Genomic DNA, 15,581 nt, shown 5'->3' on the forward strand with positions numbered 1-15,581 from the left:
CCATTCATGACCCATCTTCAATGCTCTTACTGAGGGAAGGAGGTTGTTGGCCAAGATCTTGCGATACATGGCCCCATCCATCCTCCCCTCAATACGGTGCAGTTGTCCTGTCCCCTTTGCAGAAAAGCATCCCCAAAGAATGATGTTTCCACCTCCATGCTTCATGGTTGGGATGGTGTTCTTGGGGTTGTACCCATCCTTCTTCTTCCTCCAAACACGGCGAGTGAAGTTTAGACCAAAAAGCTCCATTTTTTTTTCTCATCAGACCACATGACCTTCTCCCATTCTTCCTCCTCTGGATCCTCCAGATGGTCATTGGCAAACTTCAGACGGGCCTGGACATGCGCTGGCTTGAGCAGGGGGACCTTGCGTGCGCTGCAGGATTTTAATCCATGACGGCGTAGTGTGTTACTAATGGTTTTCTTTGAGACTGTGGTCCCAGCTCTCTTCAGGTCATTGACCAGGTCCTGCCGTGTAGTTCTGGGCTGATCCCTTACCTTCCTCATGATCATTGATGCCCCATGCGGTGAGATCTTGCATGGAGCCCCAGACCGAGGGAGATTGACCATCATCTTGAACTTCTTCCATTTTCTAATAATTGCGCCAACAGTTGTTGCCTTCTCACCAAGCTGCTTGCCTATGGTCCTGTAGCCCATCCCAGCCTTGTGCAGGTCTACAGTTTGATCCCTGATGTCCTTACACAGCTCTCTGGTCTTGGCCATTGTGGAGAGGTTGCAGTCTGTTTGATTGAGTGTGTGGACAGGTGTCTTTTATACAGGTAACAAGTTCAAACAGGAGCAGTTAATACAGGTAATGAGTGGAGAACAGGAGGGCTTCTTAAAGAAGAACTAACAGGTCTGTGAGAGCCAGAATTCTTAGTGGTTGGTAGGTGATCAAATACTTATGTCATGCAATAAAATGCAAATCAATTATTTAAAAATCATACAATGTGATTTTCTGGATTTTTGTTTTAGATTCCGTCTCTCACAGTTGAAGTGTATCTATGATAAAAATTACAGACCTCTACATGCTTTGTAAGCGGGAAAACCTGCAAAATCGGCAGTGTATCAAATACTTGTTCTCTCCACTGTATTTATGTTCAAGTGACAACGTCCTGTGGTGGCTGTAGTAATTATGACAAACAATGGAGGACAGTTGATGTTATTATAGATCGACAAGGTGCACACAGGGAGGAGGTCAGAGTGGATGGACGGGACATCAAAACATTAGGCTTTAATGCTATAAACAGCTGTTTGTTTCCCATCTTTGTCCAACAGTCAGCATTGGTTTTGTTTAAGGTTAGTGATAGGACCCACGTGCAGCACAACCAAACAGAGGAATAGTTGGAAATGACCCTTATTGAAATACCAGCAGAGAGAACACACACAGGTGGGTATGAGGACTCGAGGATGGGGTCCGGAGCTGGAGAGCCGGGGGTCCAGTGAGTGGAGCGAGGTGACTGCGCTCACACACACGGGAAAGTTCTTGGACTCGAAGGCTGGGGCTGGCGGTGCCGAGCGTTAGGGAACAGGCTGGAGATGTCGTCGAGGGAAACGCCAAACAGCCACAGGGACGAGCAGACGGGAACCAGGAATCGCACAGGCAGAACTCGTGGTCGGGGACAGAAGGCTAAGGTATTTACCAGGGCAGGGTCTAGGCAGGATGGTCAGGGGCAAGCAGAGTCGAGAACAGGAAGTCAGTCCGGGGATAATCGCTGGAAAGTCAAGCATGACGCTGAGAACAATCTGGCAAGGAGCGAGTGAACCGGGGACGTTTATATAATGGTCCGATTGGAGATCGACTGCAGCTGGGGGCACCTGGTGAAGACAGTGAAGCTGATTAGGAGGTGTGGCAGAGTGGAGAGTGAGAAATCGGCATAGCAGGCTGGGACATCATGTATACTGTTCTAAAGGGCAAGAACAAAACAACGGAAGTGTTGAGTTAAAAAAACAGCTTTTTCCTTTCCTAGGGGAATTTGCAATGTGTTGTTTCCAGGTTATCACTCCTGTACATCAGAAGGCATTTGTACGAGGCTGAACCTGACGGGCCTCTTCTTAGTCTTGAGTCCACATGAGGACAGTGTTAGGTATTTTAAAAGATTCATTCACAATGAATGGCAGCTTGTCACGCCTCAAGCATTCAAGTCTTTGTGTGTGAACAGAAGGGTAACACCTGTTTTTCTCTGTATATTGTAACATTGAGACTGACAGAACACAGAGATAAAAACAGATGACAACGTTTCCTGGCAGTAAAAACATGGACAGGGACGAGAAACGTGAACAAAACGCTGCTGAATAAAACCAGAGAACGTGGTGCGCTTTAACCAAAGCTTTTCTTTTTAGTATCTTGTTTGACTTTCATGCTAAAACTGCGAGACGATGGATCTATGTTTCATTCATATCCTCCTGCAGACCCTGAGGTATTCCCTCACAAACAGTAATTGTCTCACACACAAACACACACCACACACAAATATGACAAGCAATACTCTCACCTATTTGGCACAGATAGGTAATTGGATTATTTGCAGGAATTAAGGTACTTAATTAGACTCTCATCAGATACAGGAAAAATGTAAGACCTGTCAGAGACACAGACACTAAGAGAGAGGGAAAGAGACTGACAGAGACAGAAATATAAATATGGTACTGTTTGTTTGTAAGGTAGAATTCACATTGTGGCAATCAATCATAGGATATCTGTCAACCACAATGAAAAACTGCAGTGTAATTGCCAAGATGGTTACTTTACTATAACTATTTAATACTAGCTAATTGCTTTAATAATGTTTTGTGATATTTGCTTAATGTATCTTAGGTCAAACTTTGTGTAAAACATTATAGGGAAAGAGTTGAAAGCACTTAAGCAAATTTTAATGTAGACTCTGTTAGAATGAATTCCCTTTAGTTCAGCCATTGCATTCATCCCCAGTGGAACAAATACAAATTATATATAGCAGAACATAGAATGATCTCTATAAAGAAAAAAAAAAACACAGGGCCTACATCCTAGAAAGTGTACGATAACAGTTCAAGTATTGCATTCTCGCGGTGGGAAGTGTGAGTGGATAAACTGGTATGTATATTCCCCTGTTTCTTCTTAATGAATTATACTCCATGTTGTAGAGTTTCACCAGCTCAGCAGTTATACTTACAGACATATTTCTACCTAATTTCCACCAACCTGATCTGTAAAATAAAGAAAATCAGTGCAGCAAATTTGATATTCAATTAACAATTAAAACTTTTGTCAGTCTGTGTTTTGTTAATTTTGTTATGGTTTTGTTTAGTTATTGTTAATCTTTGTCAGTCTGAATTTTGTTACTCTGATGGACATTGTCCTCATTTTATGAACTATTTTATTCTTATCTAATACATAATGTCCTTGTTCTTCCCTCAAAACTTGAATATCTCCAATTTTGCAATTTGGTAGAAATTATGAGGGAAATGGAAATAACTTTGCTACAGTTATTATAAACCTGCTTGAACAAGCTGGTATTCCATTCCCATTGTAACTTCTACCAAATTGCACAGGCCTTTCTTGGAAATATCAAATAAATACCAGCTCATTTTTAGGAAATTATGAGAATTTTCTTTCAGGAAATTAGCTGGAAAAAGTGAAAACATGTCAAATAAAATGTTACTATAGAAAAAGAAAATCATAAAAATCTGAAGACGTAGATCATAGAACATGCCAACAATTGTCGGCTCTTCTTATTCTGTATAGTCAGTGACTGGTACCAGCATATAAGAGAGAATAATTGTTGCGGCATGTGCTTCATAAATGACAGCTATACAGGGAAAGGTTAGTCAATGAAGAAGATAGCAGTTTAACAAGTGCCATTTTCAGTTTTGCTCAGCAGCAATCATATCATTACTAATGACCAAGATGTTCTTCTATGCACCAGCCGGTAATTAAACAGTCAGTAAGTAAACAATCAACCTATCAAGTTAAATTGAGTTAGCTTATTATCATATAGAGTATATTTAAATGAGTTGCTATTAAAAGCCTACATTTTAAAAGCACCATTGCGATCAGCTGACACAGAATGAGTTTGGAGACATGTCATGGAAGAAGAGGGAGTCTGATGAAGCGCACGGAGAACAACAACAGAGACAGAGAGAGAGACAAATGCATTAACAGCAACGTGTTTTGTTGCTGCTTTCTGGCACGCAATGGCTTTTATGGAGGGTGTCACAGTTGAAGAAGCAGGCAGTTGAATGATATGAGAGACACACACACACACACACACACACACACACACACACACAGTCAGCTCACACATATGTCCACCCACACATAGCATCGCACCAAACTAACTTAGTAGAATTAGACTCTCTCTCTGTAACACAAGGTCCCTGTTCCCTGTGCCGAGATGAATATATCATCGGTCCATTTTCGCTGAGCAACATGGCGTTTCCCACACGCTATGTGGTTCTGCCCTATCACTTTCTGTTAGATATACATGGGGTTAGAGTAGGACTGGTGGAGAATTAAAATTCCATGCGTGAGATATAAAAGAGAGAAAGAGAGGGGTGGAGGGTGGTGGGGTGGAGGAGAGATCAGGGAGAGAGGAGAGGGTGAGTGGGTGGTGAAAAAAAAACTATACAAGGGAAAAGGAGAGAGATGGAGAGAGAGGGAAGGGAAGTGCTATCTGTATCTGCCTGATCAGTTTCATTTAACTTGAACAGGAGCTGTGGTGAATGGGGAATAGCTCGTGTTCCAAAGCAGTTGAAGACAGAAAGAAAGAAAGAAGGATAGATAGATAGATAGATAGATAGATAGATAGATAGATTCTTGAGTTACAGCAGCAATGAATAACAAAATAAAACTGAAACTTACTTCCTTGTTCCTTCCTTGTGTGTCTGTTGGCCGTTTTACTTCAAGTTTCACCCTGTGATTGTCAGCCCCGCCCTGATGTGTTTCACCTGTCCCCAATTACCCTTGCCTCCTTGTGTATTCAAGTCTCTAGCCGTTTCTCAGCTCCGTGCTTGTGTTCTTGAGGACTTGTGAAACATCACCAGTCTCAGCACGAGTGCAGTTCCAACTCAAAGTCTGCATCTAGAGCAAATATTCAGAAGTGTTCTCGCTCCCCGTGTTTTATCAAGGATGAATCTGGACACGACATGTGTGGACTTGGGATGGCTGATTGTCCCAGAATGCATTTCGCACCAAATAGTGGCAATGGCGGAGATCCGGAGCCAGGCTTGAATCTGAGACAGTTTTCATCTCAGGACTGCTGCTAATATCACTTCTTTACATTTTGATATTTTTCAGACGAGAAAGTGACCATTTACAGTAGATTTTGAGTACGTGGTCAGTTTATCCAAATAATGTCTGCTGGGTGAGATCGGCCGTCATATCAACAGCTCGCTGCCCAGCTCCCGAGATGGGGGAGATGGGGCTCTGTCGTCTGTGGCGTTTTGATATATGATAAAATTCCTTTCGGAAGATGAAATTCGGTCTCTTGAGTTGGAATATAATATTTATTGCTGCTTGTTAGGCTGAGAAGATGAAGCTGAATAGATACATGATGTTTGACAGTTTCACAGCTGCCTCTGTGGGCTTCTTATTCCACCACATTTCAATAGAAAAAAAAAAATATATATATATATATATATATATATATATATAAATGAAAATGAACAGAGGCAGTGTGGTCTATATTAAATTTGACTCAATTTATAATATACATCACAGATTGGATACGAAACCTATATTTCAGTACACTCACTGAACTCCCTGAAGAAATGTTTGTGGGGCTTTTAGTTTCGATTCTTCGTGTAAAGCGTAATCAGCAGTGCTGAGCTGAGCCGCTGATATTAAGGGGAACGCTGCTGTTCCAATTGCAAATGGTCCCCCCTGTCCTCAGGAGTCTGGACCTCTGAGTTGAACTTGACAAGTTCGAAGTCCCAAGTGTGGGAGTCTGAACTAGGTGAGAAACAGCTTCTGTCTGCTCCTCAGTCTTTGTCAGTTAGTCTGTTTTGTTCCTGCTCTGTTTCCCGTGTTCCCTCGTGTTCTGCAGCAATTACCTGTATTTGGATTTTCACTTTTTGTTGCCGTTCATGTTCCTGAGTACCTTCCTGTTTTGCTCCCTGAGTTTGAGTCACCTGCGTTTAGTTTCCTGATGCCCGCCTGCAAGGTTTGGACATTCTTTGTTATTAAAGCGTCTTCACTTCACCTATCTGCCTTTTGTGTATGCCTGCATTTAGGTCCAGAAATCCTTGAGCTTTAACAAAGAAAAAAAAAAAAAAGAAAAAGATTATAAGAAAGGAAGAAAGCACTGAAAGAAATATCTGAAGGAAACACTACGGAAAGACGAGGAAGACAATACTGAATAAATGCACTGAAAGAAAGATGAGATGCATTTAAGATGAAAATTTTCATGCAAAATAGAGAAGAGGGAAGAAAAAAACACCACTTGTCACGGCTGCACATTATTTTCCATCTTGACATGGCTGACAGTCACCACTCACCGCCCACTCATGACTGATGATTATGGACGAGGATGGCAGGTCACTCACACAGTGTCATGCAAAGATGAACTAAAGTAAACTGAGTGTGTGTGTGTGTGTGTGTGTGGGGGGGGGGGTACTTTAACAATAACAAAATGCTCATTAGCTCCTCAAAGCAAATAAACATTATAAACAGTTTCTACATGCATGAAGGCACAGTGTGTGTGCGTGTGCATGCATGTGTAAATGAAGATGCATTTGTCACACAGCAGTTAAACATATTTAATTCTCCAGTGAAGCTCATTTAAAAACAATAATACGTTTACGAAACTGATGTAGGACCACCTGTACACCTGCTTATTGACGCAGTTATCCAGTCAGCCAATCATGTGGCAGCAGTGCAGAATCAGAATGGAGGGGGGTGGGGGGGGGGGCATGATTGTTGGTGCCAGACGGGCTGGTTTGAGTCAGAATAACTGCTGATCTCCTGGGATTTTCACACACAACAATCTCTTCAATTTTTGTAACTGACTGCTGCGGAAAAACAAAAGGTGACTCGGATACAGTAACAGCAACGCATCCAACCTTGAGGCGGACGGGCTAGAAGACCACATCGGATTCCCCTCCTGTCAGCAAAGAACAGAAATCTGAAGCCTCAGTGGGCTCAGGCTCACCAAAACTAGAGAGTTGAAGACTGGAAAAAACACATAGGCTGGTCTGATGAATCTGGATTTCTGCTGAGGCCGCAGATGGTAGGGACAGAATTAGGCGCCAACAGCGTGAATCCATGGAGCCAACCTGGCTTGTGTCAACAGTCCAGGCTGCTGGTGATGGCGGTGTAATAGTGTGGGGAACGCTTCTTGGCACTTGGGACCCTTTAATACCAATCAACCATGGTTTGAATGCTGCAGTCTATCTCGGTGTTGTTGCTGACTATGTGCATCCTTTAATGGCCACAGTTTACCATCTTCCAGCGCCTCCAGCATGACGACGCACCATTTCATAAAGCAAACTTCGAGTTCAGTGAACTCCAGTGGCCTCCCCAGTCACCATGTCTGAATACAATAGCAAACCTTTGGGATGTGGTAGAACAGGAGAGTGGGAGCATGACTAGAGATTGGCAGATGATCCATTTCTTCTTTCTCACACCTATTAACTCTTGTGAGCTGTCCATAACTTTCACTGTCTGGCCTCTTGGGCAGATTCAGTCCATGAAACCATAACAATTGTCCAGTCATTAGCTTGCTGCTCTAACTATAGACCCCCCCCCCGCTGCACTATGAAGTCTGAGAGTATTCAAGTAGACTATGTGCACTCCTTCACTGAGCCTCATGCAAAAACAGCTCCATATGCTCAACCTAAACGTTGTGAGGATCCAATTAAGTACTAGTATGCCACACTGGAGAATTAACACACTAGTTTTAAATTGCTGGGACTTGATCAATGCCACCTAGACGTGAGTAGCTGCTCGTTGTAAGGGTTGATCATCAGCATATTTCATTCCCTCAGATTGCTACAAAATAATATGTATTTTTTTGCTCCGTTTGTGGGCAAGTGTCAGTCACAGAAATGGCACCCAGGGGTAAAAAGAAGAACCTCACAAGTGCCGAAGATTGCGACAACAATGTTTGTGCTCACTGTAGCTAATGAAAATTCTTGCTGGAACTAAAGCTCAACAGCTGCAGCTCAACATAAGAGAATGCTGACATAATAACCAATGCATTGCTTGTCACTGCTAACTCGACTATGAGCCTGAAAAGAATGTAGACACCAACTGAGAAGACACACTTTTATACTAGAAAAAACATTGAAATAAATAACATTTAAGTTAAACAATGACAGCACTGGTTATGTTAGCATACTGAGATATTTGCTACTCACCCAACCTGCATGTGTACAGCGAACTACAGCACAGTGTATGCAGATGTATACCAAACAAAGTCATACCTACTTTTACAAAGGGTTGGAAGTTAGCAACTGCAGCAGCCCAGTCCAGATCGCCACTTGTTACATTGGCACAAGATCACAAGCGCAGTGTTGAGAACGCTCACCGTCCAACAGAGCCAGTACCCAGGTCTCTGCAGGAAGCATCGGTGTAGTTTTCACTTTGATTGTGACTTTTTTTTTTTTCATCAGATGCCCAATATGCAAAGTTGTGTATGTGTATCTGTGAGCTATAACTTTTACTCTTCCATATGCACACGCACATACACACACACACACACACACACACACACACACAAATAGCTTGCTTCTGCAAAATGTGAAATTTTTTTTACATCACATTAATAAAACAACTGACATAACAGATTTGCATGATAACATTTTTAAGAAAATAAAAACATTATAATGTGCTAATCTGTCTGAACCAACTTCGCTGTAAAACCTATTCAAACCTGACATTCTGTAACTGCCCTTTCAGTTTATGGCCACATGGCACCAAAGATCTGTGTATTTAATAAAAAGCAGATTAATGGAAGTGCATGGACTGTCTTCGTTTCATGCACCCATGTTTCGAAACCTCAAGAGAAAAAGCTCCCATACCTCGCAAGGCATCACACGGAGGAGGGGTTAGGGGAGCGCTGGGTCAGTAAATATTAAATCATTTGTTTCTTTGCATTTTATTTTTTTATTTTTTTTGCCGAACATCATCTGGAGTTGAAATCTTTTGAGATCTGTATAAATATCGAGGATAATTTAGCATCACCTTGTCCCACATCCACACCCAAAATCTACGCCTCTGATCTCTGCGCTAATGGATGAACGCTTTTCCCCGAGCACCAGTCGAGCACATAGTTTTTACTGTTTAATAAAGTTAACTGTCCAAGGGCCTTGCAATGGACAGCTGTTAACCACAGTAAACACACACCTGTACGGACACAAACACATCCATCACGCTCCACACACACATACACACACACACACACACCCTGACCTCATGCATCCATCAGCCTGCATTCACACTCATTATGCCACGACACGCTTTTAATGACTCCGTACTGAGGGAGAAGGATACCTGACGTGCTGACAGTAGGCACAGTAACACACAGACACACACACACACACACACAGACATGCTGTCTCGCTGTCAGAGCAGCTCTTTAGTGGAGAAAATGTACACACACTTGACACATACACACACACGGAGTCATGGAAAACGGGGACAAATGCAGACATGTTTCTTTAAGAGAACTCATGCGAAGTGGCAGGCCACCCTTCATGTATTCATACAGCATGCTATGTTCTCATACACACACACACACACACAACCTGTCAAAAATACACACACATACACAGTTTTCACAGGAACACACACTCTCAGCATGCATGCATCAAGGTGACAAGACACACACACAGTAGAAGAGTAAAATCTCTAACATAACATGAAGGCACTCACACACACACACACACAGTAAAAATGAAGGCATTCCACACACTCTGCAGTCTAGTATGTGTGTGTGTGTGTGTGTGTGTGTGTGTGTGTGTGTGTGTGTGTGTGGTCATCAAGGGATCACCTGAAACTTACCTTTCTTGCTGACAAGGCTCTTTGTGTGTGAGCGTGTATTTGTGTGTGTGTGTTTGTGTGTGTGTGTGTGTAAAAAGTAGGCCAATGACTGACAAGCCTCACTTTTCATTGCCGTTACTTCAAAGCCAGTAGGAGCAGATGGCCCGCTGGGACACAGATATATACACACGCATGCACAGCCTCGCAGCCATGAACACGCGCACACACAAAAAAAACTGCTTGCGTGCAGGCCTGAGTTCCTGAGTTGATCCTGTTCAATTTCAATTAAAATTTTTTTTTCATGTATTTATTCGAGCATCAAGCTCCAAACAAGAACTGACCTTTTCAGTTTCACTTGAAGTGACCTCCATCGTTCCCACACACAGACATGCAAATATACGGGGGCGTCTCAGTGGCTCAGCGCGTATCACATGGGCTTGGTCCTAACCGCAGCGGCCATGGGCTCGAGTCTCTCTCCCTGAATTTCCTGTCTCTCTCTCACTGTACTGTCAGAATAAAGGCAAAAAAAAAATGCCTAAAAATATAACGTTCCAATAATGTATATAATTTTACTCTTTGGGTTTAATGTCTCTGCTGTTTATTCATGGTGACATTGAATTTCATAAAAATGCAGTGAACACACAATTTTTGTTATTCATTAAAGGTTATTACACCCATAGTGTAATGTGCGTTCTACCAATTTGAGGAATTGTGTTATATTTTTTAATTAACATTAACACAGAGTATGTAACTTCTACCGCTAGGGGTCGCTCAATCAAAACAATAACAAAAGACGGCGTTGTTTTGGGAGCTGTTGCCATCACCACCATTTGTCATCAGCTTCTCGCGCTTTGAATTCCTTCAGTGTCAGTCGTTCAGGAGGTTTTTACTGAGAGCTGAATTATCCAAAGAGGTTTCCTCCTCCTCTCCCAATCAAACAGACCAGGTGATTAAAACTGATAAAAACACTGAATAAAAAAAGTTTCACATTAAAAATCAGTGATTCACCGATGCTACTCGGCAGACGCAGGACATCTCGGAGGGGCTGGGAGCTGAGCTGCCTAACATTTGCTTGGTGTTTTCCTCTGGCAACTTAAGATCCAGATGTCTGGTGACTAAAATCCTACATCTGGTTAAAAGAGTTGTAAAAAAAGTATCTTATAAATGTTGCTTAAAATCAGATAAAAAGTCAATTTTTGCTGTTTCTGGCAGGCAACCAAAACGCAGACGCACGAACAAAGGGGATATGATGTCATTGACAGGTGACCAAGTGAAACAGACCGTTATATCTAGATTTCTTTGGGTTTGAGAACTGCTGGAAACATTTGTGATAATGTAAGTACACAACTCAAAATATAAATAACATAGGTCAAGTTGTTTTTAGACATTTAAATGTGGAAAAGTTACATATTATAACTTTAATAACTATCTACATTGCATTAAAAGCTGTGTTAGTTAGTAACAGCAAATACATTTTAAGAGGAATGCAGAGCCGCCCTGATTCATCGACATGATGACGAAACGTTGCTGTTATGTATCTGGAAAGTTTCAAAATCTTGATACTGAACAAATCAATTGGAACATTTTCCTAAAGCTTTTGACGGAGCTAAACGTGAACCGAAATCTAACCTTTATGGAAAAATGATTTTCTTCCCTCAAGCTGGTGTTCCGTCCATCTGACATTTATGTCACTGTCATGTTTACTCAACTCGATGGCAGATGACACATGGACTTCTGAACAACAGATGACGTTCCACTCCTCCATCCAGTCCCGCACCAAGCGATTCAGGCGCGTGTTAAACTGCTCGGATAAAAAACAGAACGCCTGTCAGATGTGTTTTCACTCATTACAGTGACCCCCCCACCCCCCCACCCCCACCCACCCATCTAACCGCATTCCTCCGTCCAAATATCACACGACTGTTAATTGTACTGATACTATGGCTTAAGAGTTAGATGATCCAGATTGTTCAATGGCCCTTGGTCTAACTAGCAGCTATTTTGACACAGTTAGTTATCTAATTCTGCCACCTAAAGCTGTGTTGTCAGACTGTGACTAAACATTAAATTAATGCAGCATCATCCTTTAGCCATATGTCACTGGAAAAAAAAAAAAAAAAAAAAGTATCCTGAAGGTTCGTTCTTTCTTTTTCTTTTTTTTACTTTAAAGTATTTTGCAATTTCAGCCAAAAATAATGCTTACTGGCTGAAATATCCTTTGTTGTCTGCTAACAATATGTAAATGAGAGTACAGGAGGTTGTGGCGGTGGCGGTATATGTGTGTGTGTGTGGTGCGGATGTTGCGCCGTTGGTTAAATGCCAGACTCAAATTGACAATGTCAGGAGTGCACATTGCACCGTGTCGCAGAGACACTTCAAACACTTACAGTAATGAAATCAGTCATACGACTGAATCAGTTCTGACATGTGGACATAAAACAGGGTTTAATTATCTCTACAATCGTAGAGATGATACCAACAGTCTACGCATACGACACTGGAACACATACAAATATATACTCAAGAGACTGTCAACTGTCAAAATCACGACTTCAGCACCTGCAGTACCAACTGTTTGTGTGATAAACAACAAATTACCTCTAAGGCTCATGCGAACCAGCCAGCCAGCCAGCCACGTGTTCAGTTTGCTCACCCATACAGTGTAAACCACAAGAGTCCAATTAAGACTGCAGTCTCAGCAGTGGTGTGGTGGTATTTGTTGGGTTTATCAGGGGAGAACATTAAAAACCCCAAGAAATGTATTGCATTTCTTACATTTCCTCTTTACTAACTACAAGCTATAAGCCTATAAGTGTAAAGATCTGAATCCAAACTGGACAGGACAGAATAATAAAAGGTGTAACAGCCTCATTTCTGCAGCGTCCCACCTGGCAGGAAACTGATAAATTATAAAATCAATAACACCATCCAAAGACTATATTTTAGATCCATTAATACATGATGTTATGTGCCCGAGTTCATGAAGCGGTGATATCCATCCACTGACAGTTCATGCTGACTCTGCAGGTATGCTATGCCCACGTGAACAGTAGGAACGCTTTTAGTTTCTCACTGACGTGCTCGCAACTTTCTGTTAAACTGATTTCATGGTTAGCATTCTAAATGGGTTTTCATTTAGTCCAATAGCACCCTGCAGCTTCACAGTCATGCATCTTTGAGGTTGAGGTTGCTTTCTGCTGCCCCCCCCCCCTCAACGTAAGATCTCCAGCTGGATATTTGCCAAAGCCGATGAAATCTCAGCAGACAAACCCTAAACCAGATCCTCATACCTGGCAGGAATCCCTTTTTTTGTGCGATTTCCTTACCACCACTGGCAAAACAACAGGGGCCAGACTTCCCACAAATTTGGTCTATTTCCAGACCCCCAGTTGTGAGGCTCACACTGCGGCCAGATACTGATCCTGCAGGTATGCTCTGCACAAAAGCTGTCAAATTAGACACTTTCTCACATGAATGCTGAATTACAAGATACGGAGAGAAGCTTATTGACGGACAGGCACCAACTGCTTTGAAACCCACACTGCCCTTTGAAGAAATCACATGGACAAACCTTGAAGAGGCAGCTCATGGTAATGGATCTGGTTGTTTACTGCCACAACAACAACAACCTGAAATAAAATAGAGGGAGCAGTGGTACAAAAGTGGCTCCTGTTGTGGGGTTTAATGGTTTGAGAGTTGTACTGCTGAAGTGCTGTTTGCTGAGTGAGATGGATTGAAACAAAGCAGCTTTTCATCAGCAACACAAAATGCAGTTGAAGCAGCACTTTTACTACAATAAAAGCAGAATAGTGTTAATTTGTGCCCTTAGACATCCCCCATCTGGTCGACTTAATTTCCCTCTGTGTTTTACTCGTATGCTTCACACTCCGCAGCTTCCTCACTGTGCTTGCGTTTAATCCCAAACCTGGATATTTGCATGCGATGATCTATATATATCCTTTTTAATGAAATGCACATTAGGGGAGACAGTTGTCTCTCTCGTGACGACCTGGCAGGAGGAACAAATTCATGGACGGGTATTAAATTTTCTCATGGGGCGCAATGATTTTTCAACATAACATTCACTTCATTAGTGTCTATGAGCTCTCCTTCTCATCATTCCACTTGTAGTGTCCAAGAAAGAGGGCTCTCTCGCTCTCTCTTAACATTCACTTATATAAAAACAAAGACAGAAATGGATATGTATCTTCGCAGCATCTCTCCATTTAATTAACTTGACTCAACAGTACAGGCAACAGTCTTAGACTTGTGTCAACAAGATTACGGCCAATCTGCACCATAACTGCACCGTCAGTTTAGTCTGACTCAGACCTCATGGGTGGAGGCTCATTGAGGGCGGGCACAGGTGACTCAGTGAGTGGGCTCGGATGTGTATCTCAATGTGTATCCATGTGGCTGGGGGGAGACGGTTAGCAACCGTCAGAGGTCTAGGCCCACCCTTCAGCCACATTAGAGGGAAGGACATTGAGGTAGTGACCACTTATAAATACCTAGGTGTGCACCTGGACAGTAAACTGGACTGGTCCCTGAACAAGGATGCCACCTACCAGAAGGGGCAGAGTCAGGAAGGTCAGGTCCTTTGATAAAAGTCTGCTGTGGTGGCAGCATGTCAGACATGAACACAAGGAGACTGGACAAACTGGTCACAGATGAACAGTGATGATGTCATCAGTGAGTCTCAGAGTTTGGCTTTGAACACAGATGAACAGTGATGATGTCATCAGTGAGTCTCAGAATGTGGCTTTGAAGTAAGGTGAACAGTGATGTCATCATTGAGTCTCAGAATGTGGCTTTGAACACAGATGAACAGTGATGTCATCAGCCTCCTTTGATTTTGGTTCTAGCAGCTACATTTAGAAGGAAACATTTCTCTTGCGTCAGTTGGTGAAGTGAAGAACAACAAAAGGCTGGGTCTGTGCTTGGCAGGAGTCTGGACTCACTCAGGACTGCTGTGGAGAGACACATACATTGTAAGATGGAGGCCATCTTGTACATTACCAACCATCCTCTCCACAACATTCTGGCAGGACAGAGAAGCAGCTACAGAAGCAAACGTCTCATCTCACTGCACTGCAGAACAGAGAGATTCAGGAGATCCTTTGTCCCCACTGTCATCAGGCTATACAACAACTCAGCCAAAGACAGTGAACTAATCTAATTATTATTGTTTATTAATTATTATTATTATTTTTATTATTTGTTACAACCTGTAGATATTGAGGAACGAGGGAAGCAACATTTAGCTGATGTTATCAGGTGAGTACTGCCGTTTCTTGTTTAGCACCCAAAAAAAACAGTGTACAACCACAACACAACTGAATCACATGGCAAAGAACAAAGGGAAAGGGCATATCACATAAACAGTGATGTCATCAGTGAGTCTCAGAATGTGGCTTTGAACACAGATGAACAGTGATGTCATCAGTGAGTCTCAGAATTTGGCTTTGAACACAGATGAACAGTGATGATGTCATCAGTGAGTCTCAGAATGTGGCTTTGAACACGGATGAACAGTGATGTCATCAGTGAGTCTCAGAATGTGGCTTTGAACACAGATGAACAGTGATGATGTCATCAGCCTCCTTTGATTTTGGTTCTAG

This window comes from Seriola dumerili, unplaced genomic scaffold (genome assembly GCF_002260705.1).
Source record: "Seriola dumerili isolate Sdu_G_001 unplaced genomic scaffold, Sdu_1.0 BDQW01000149.1, whole genome shotgun sequence".
In the NCBI taxonomy this organism is placed as follows: domain Eukaryota; kingdom Metazoa; phylum Chordata; class Actinopteri; order Carangiformes; family Carangidae; genus Seriola; species Seriola dumerili.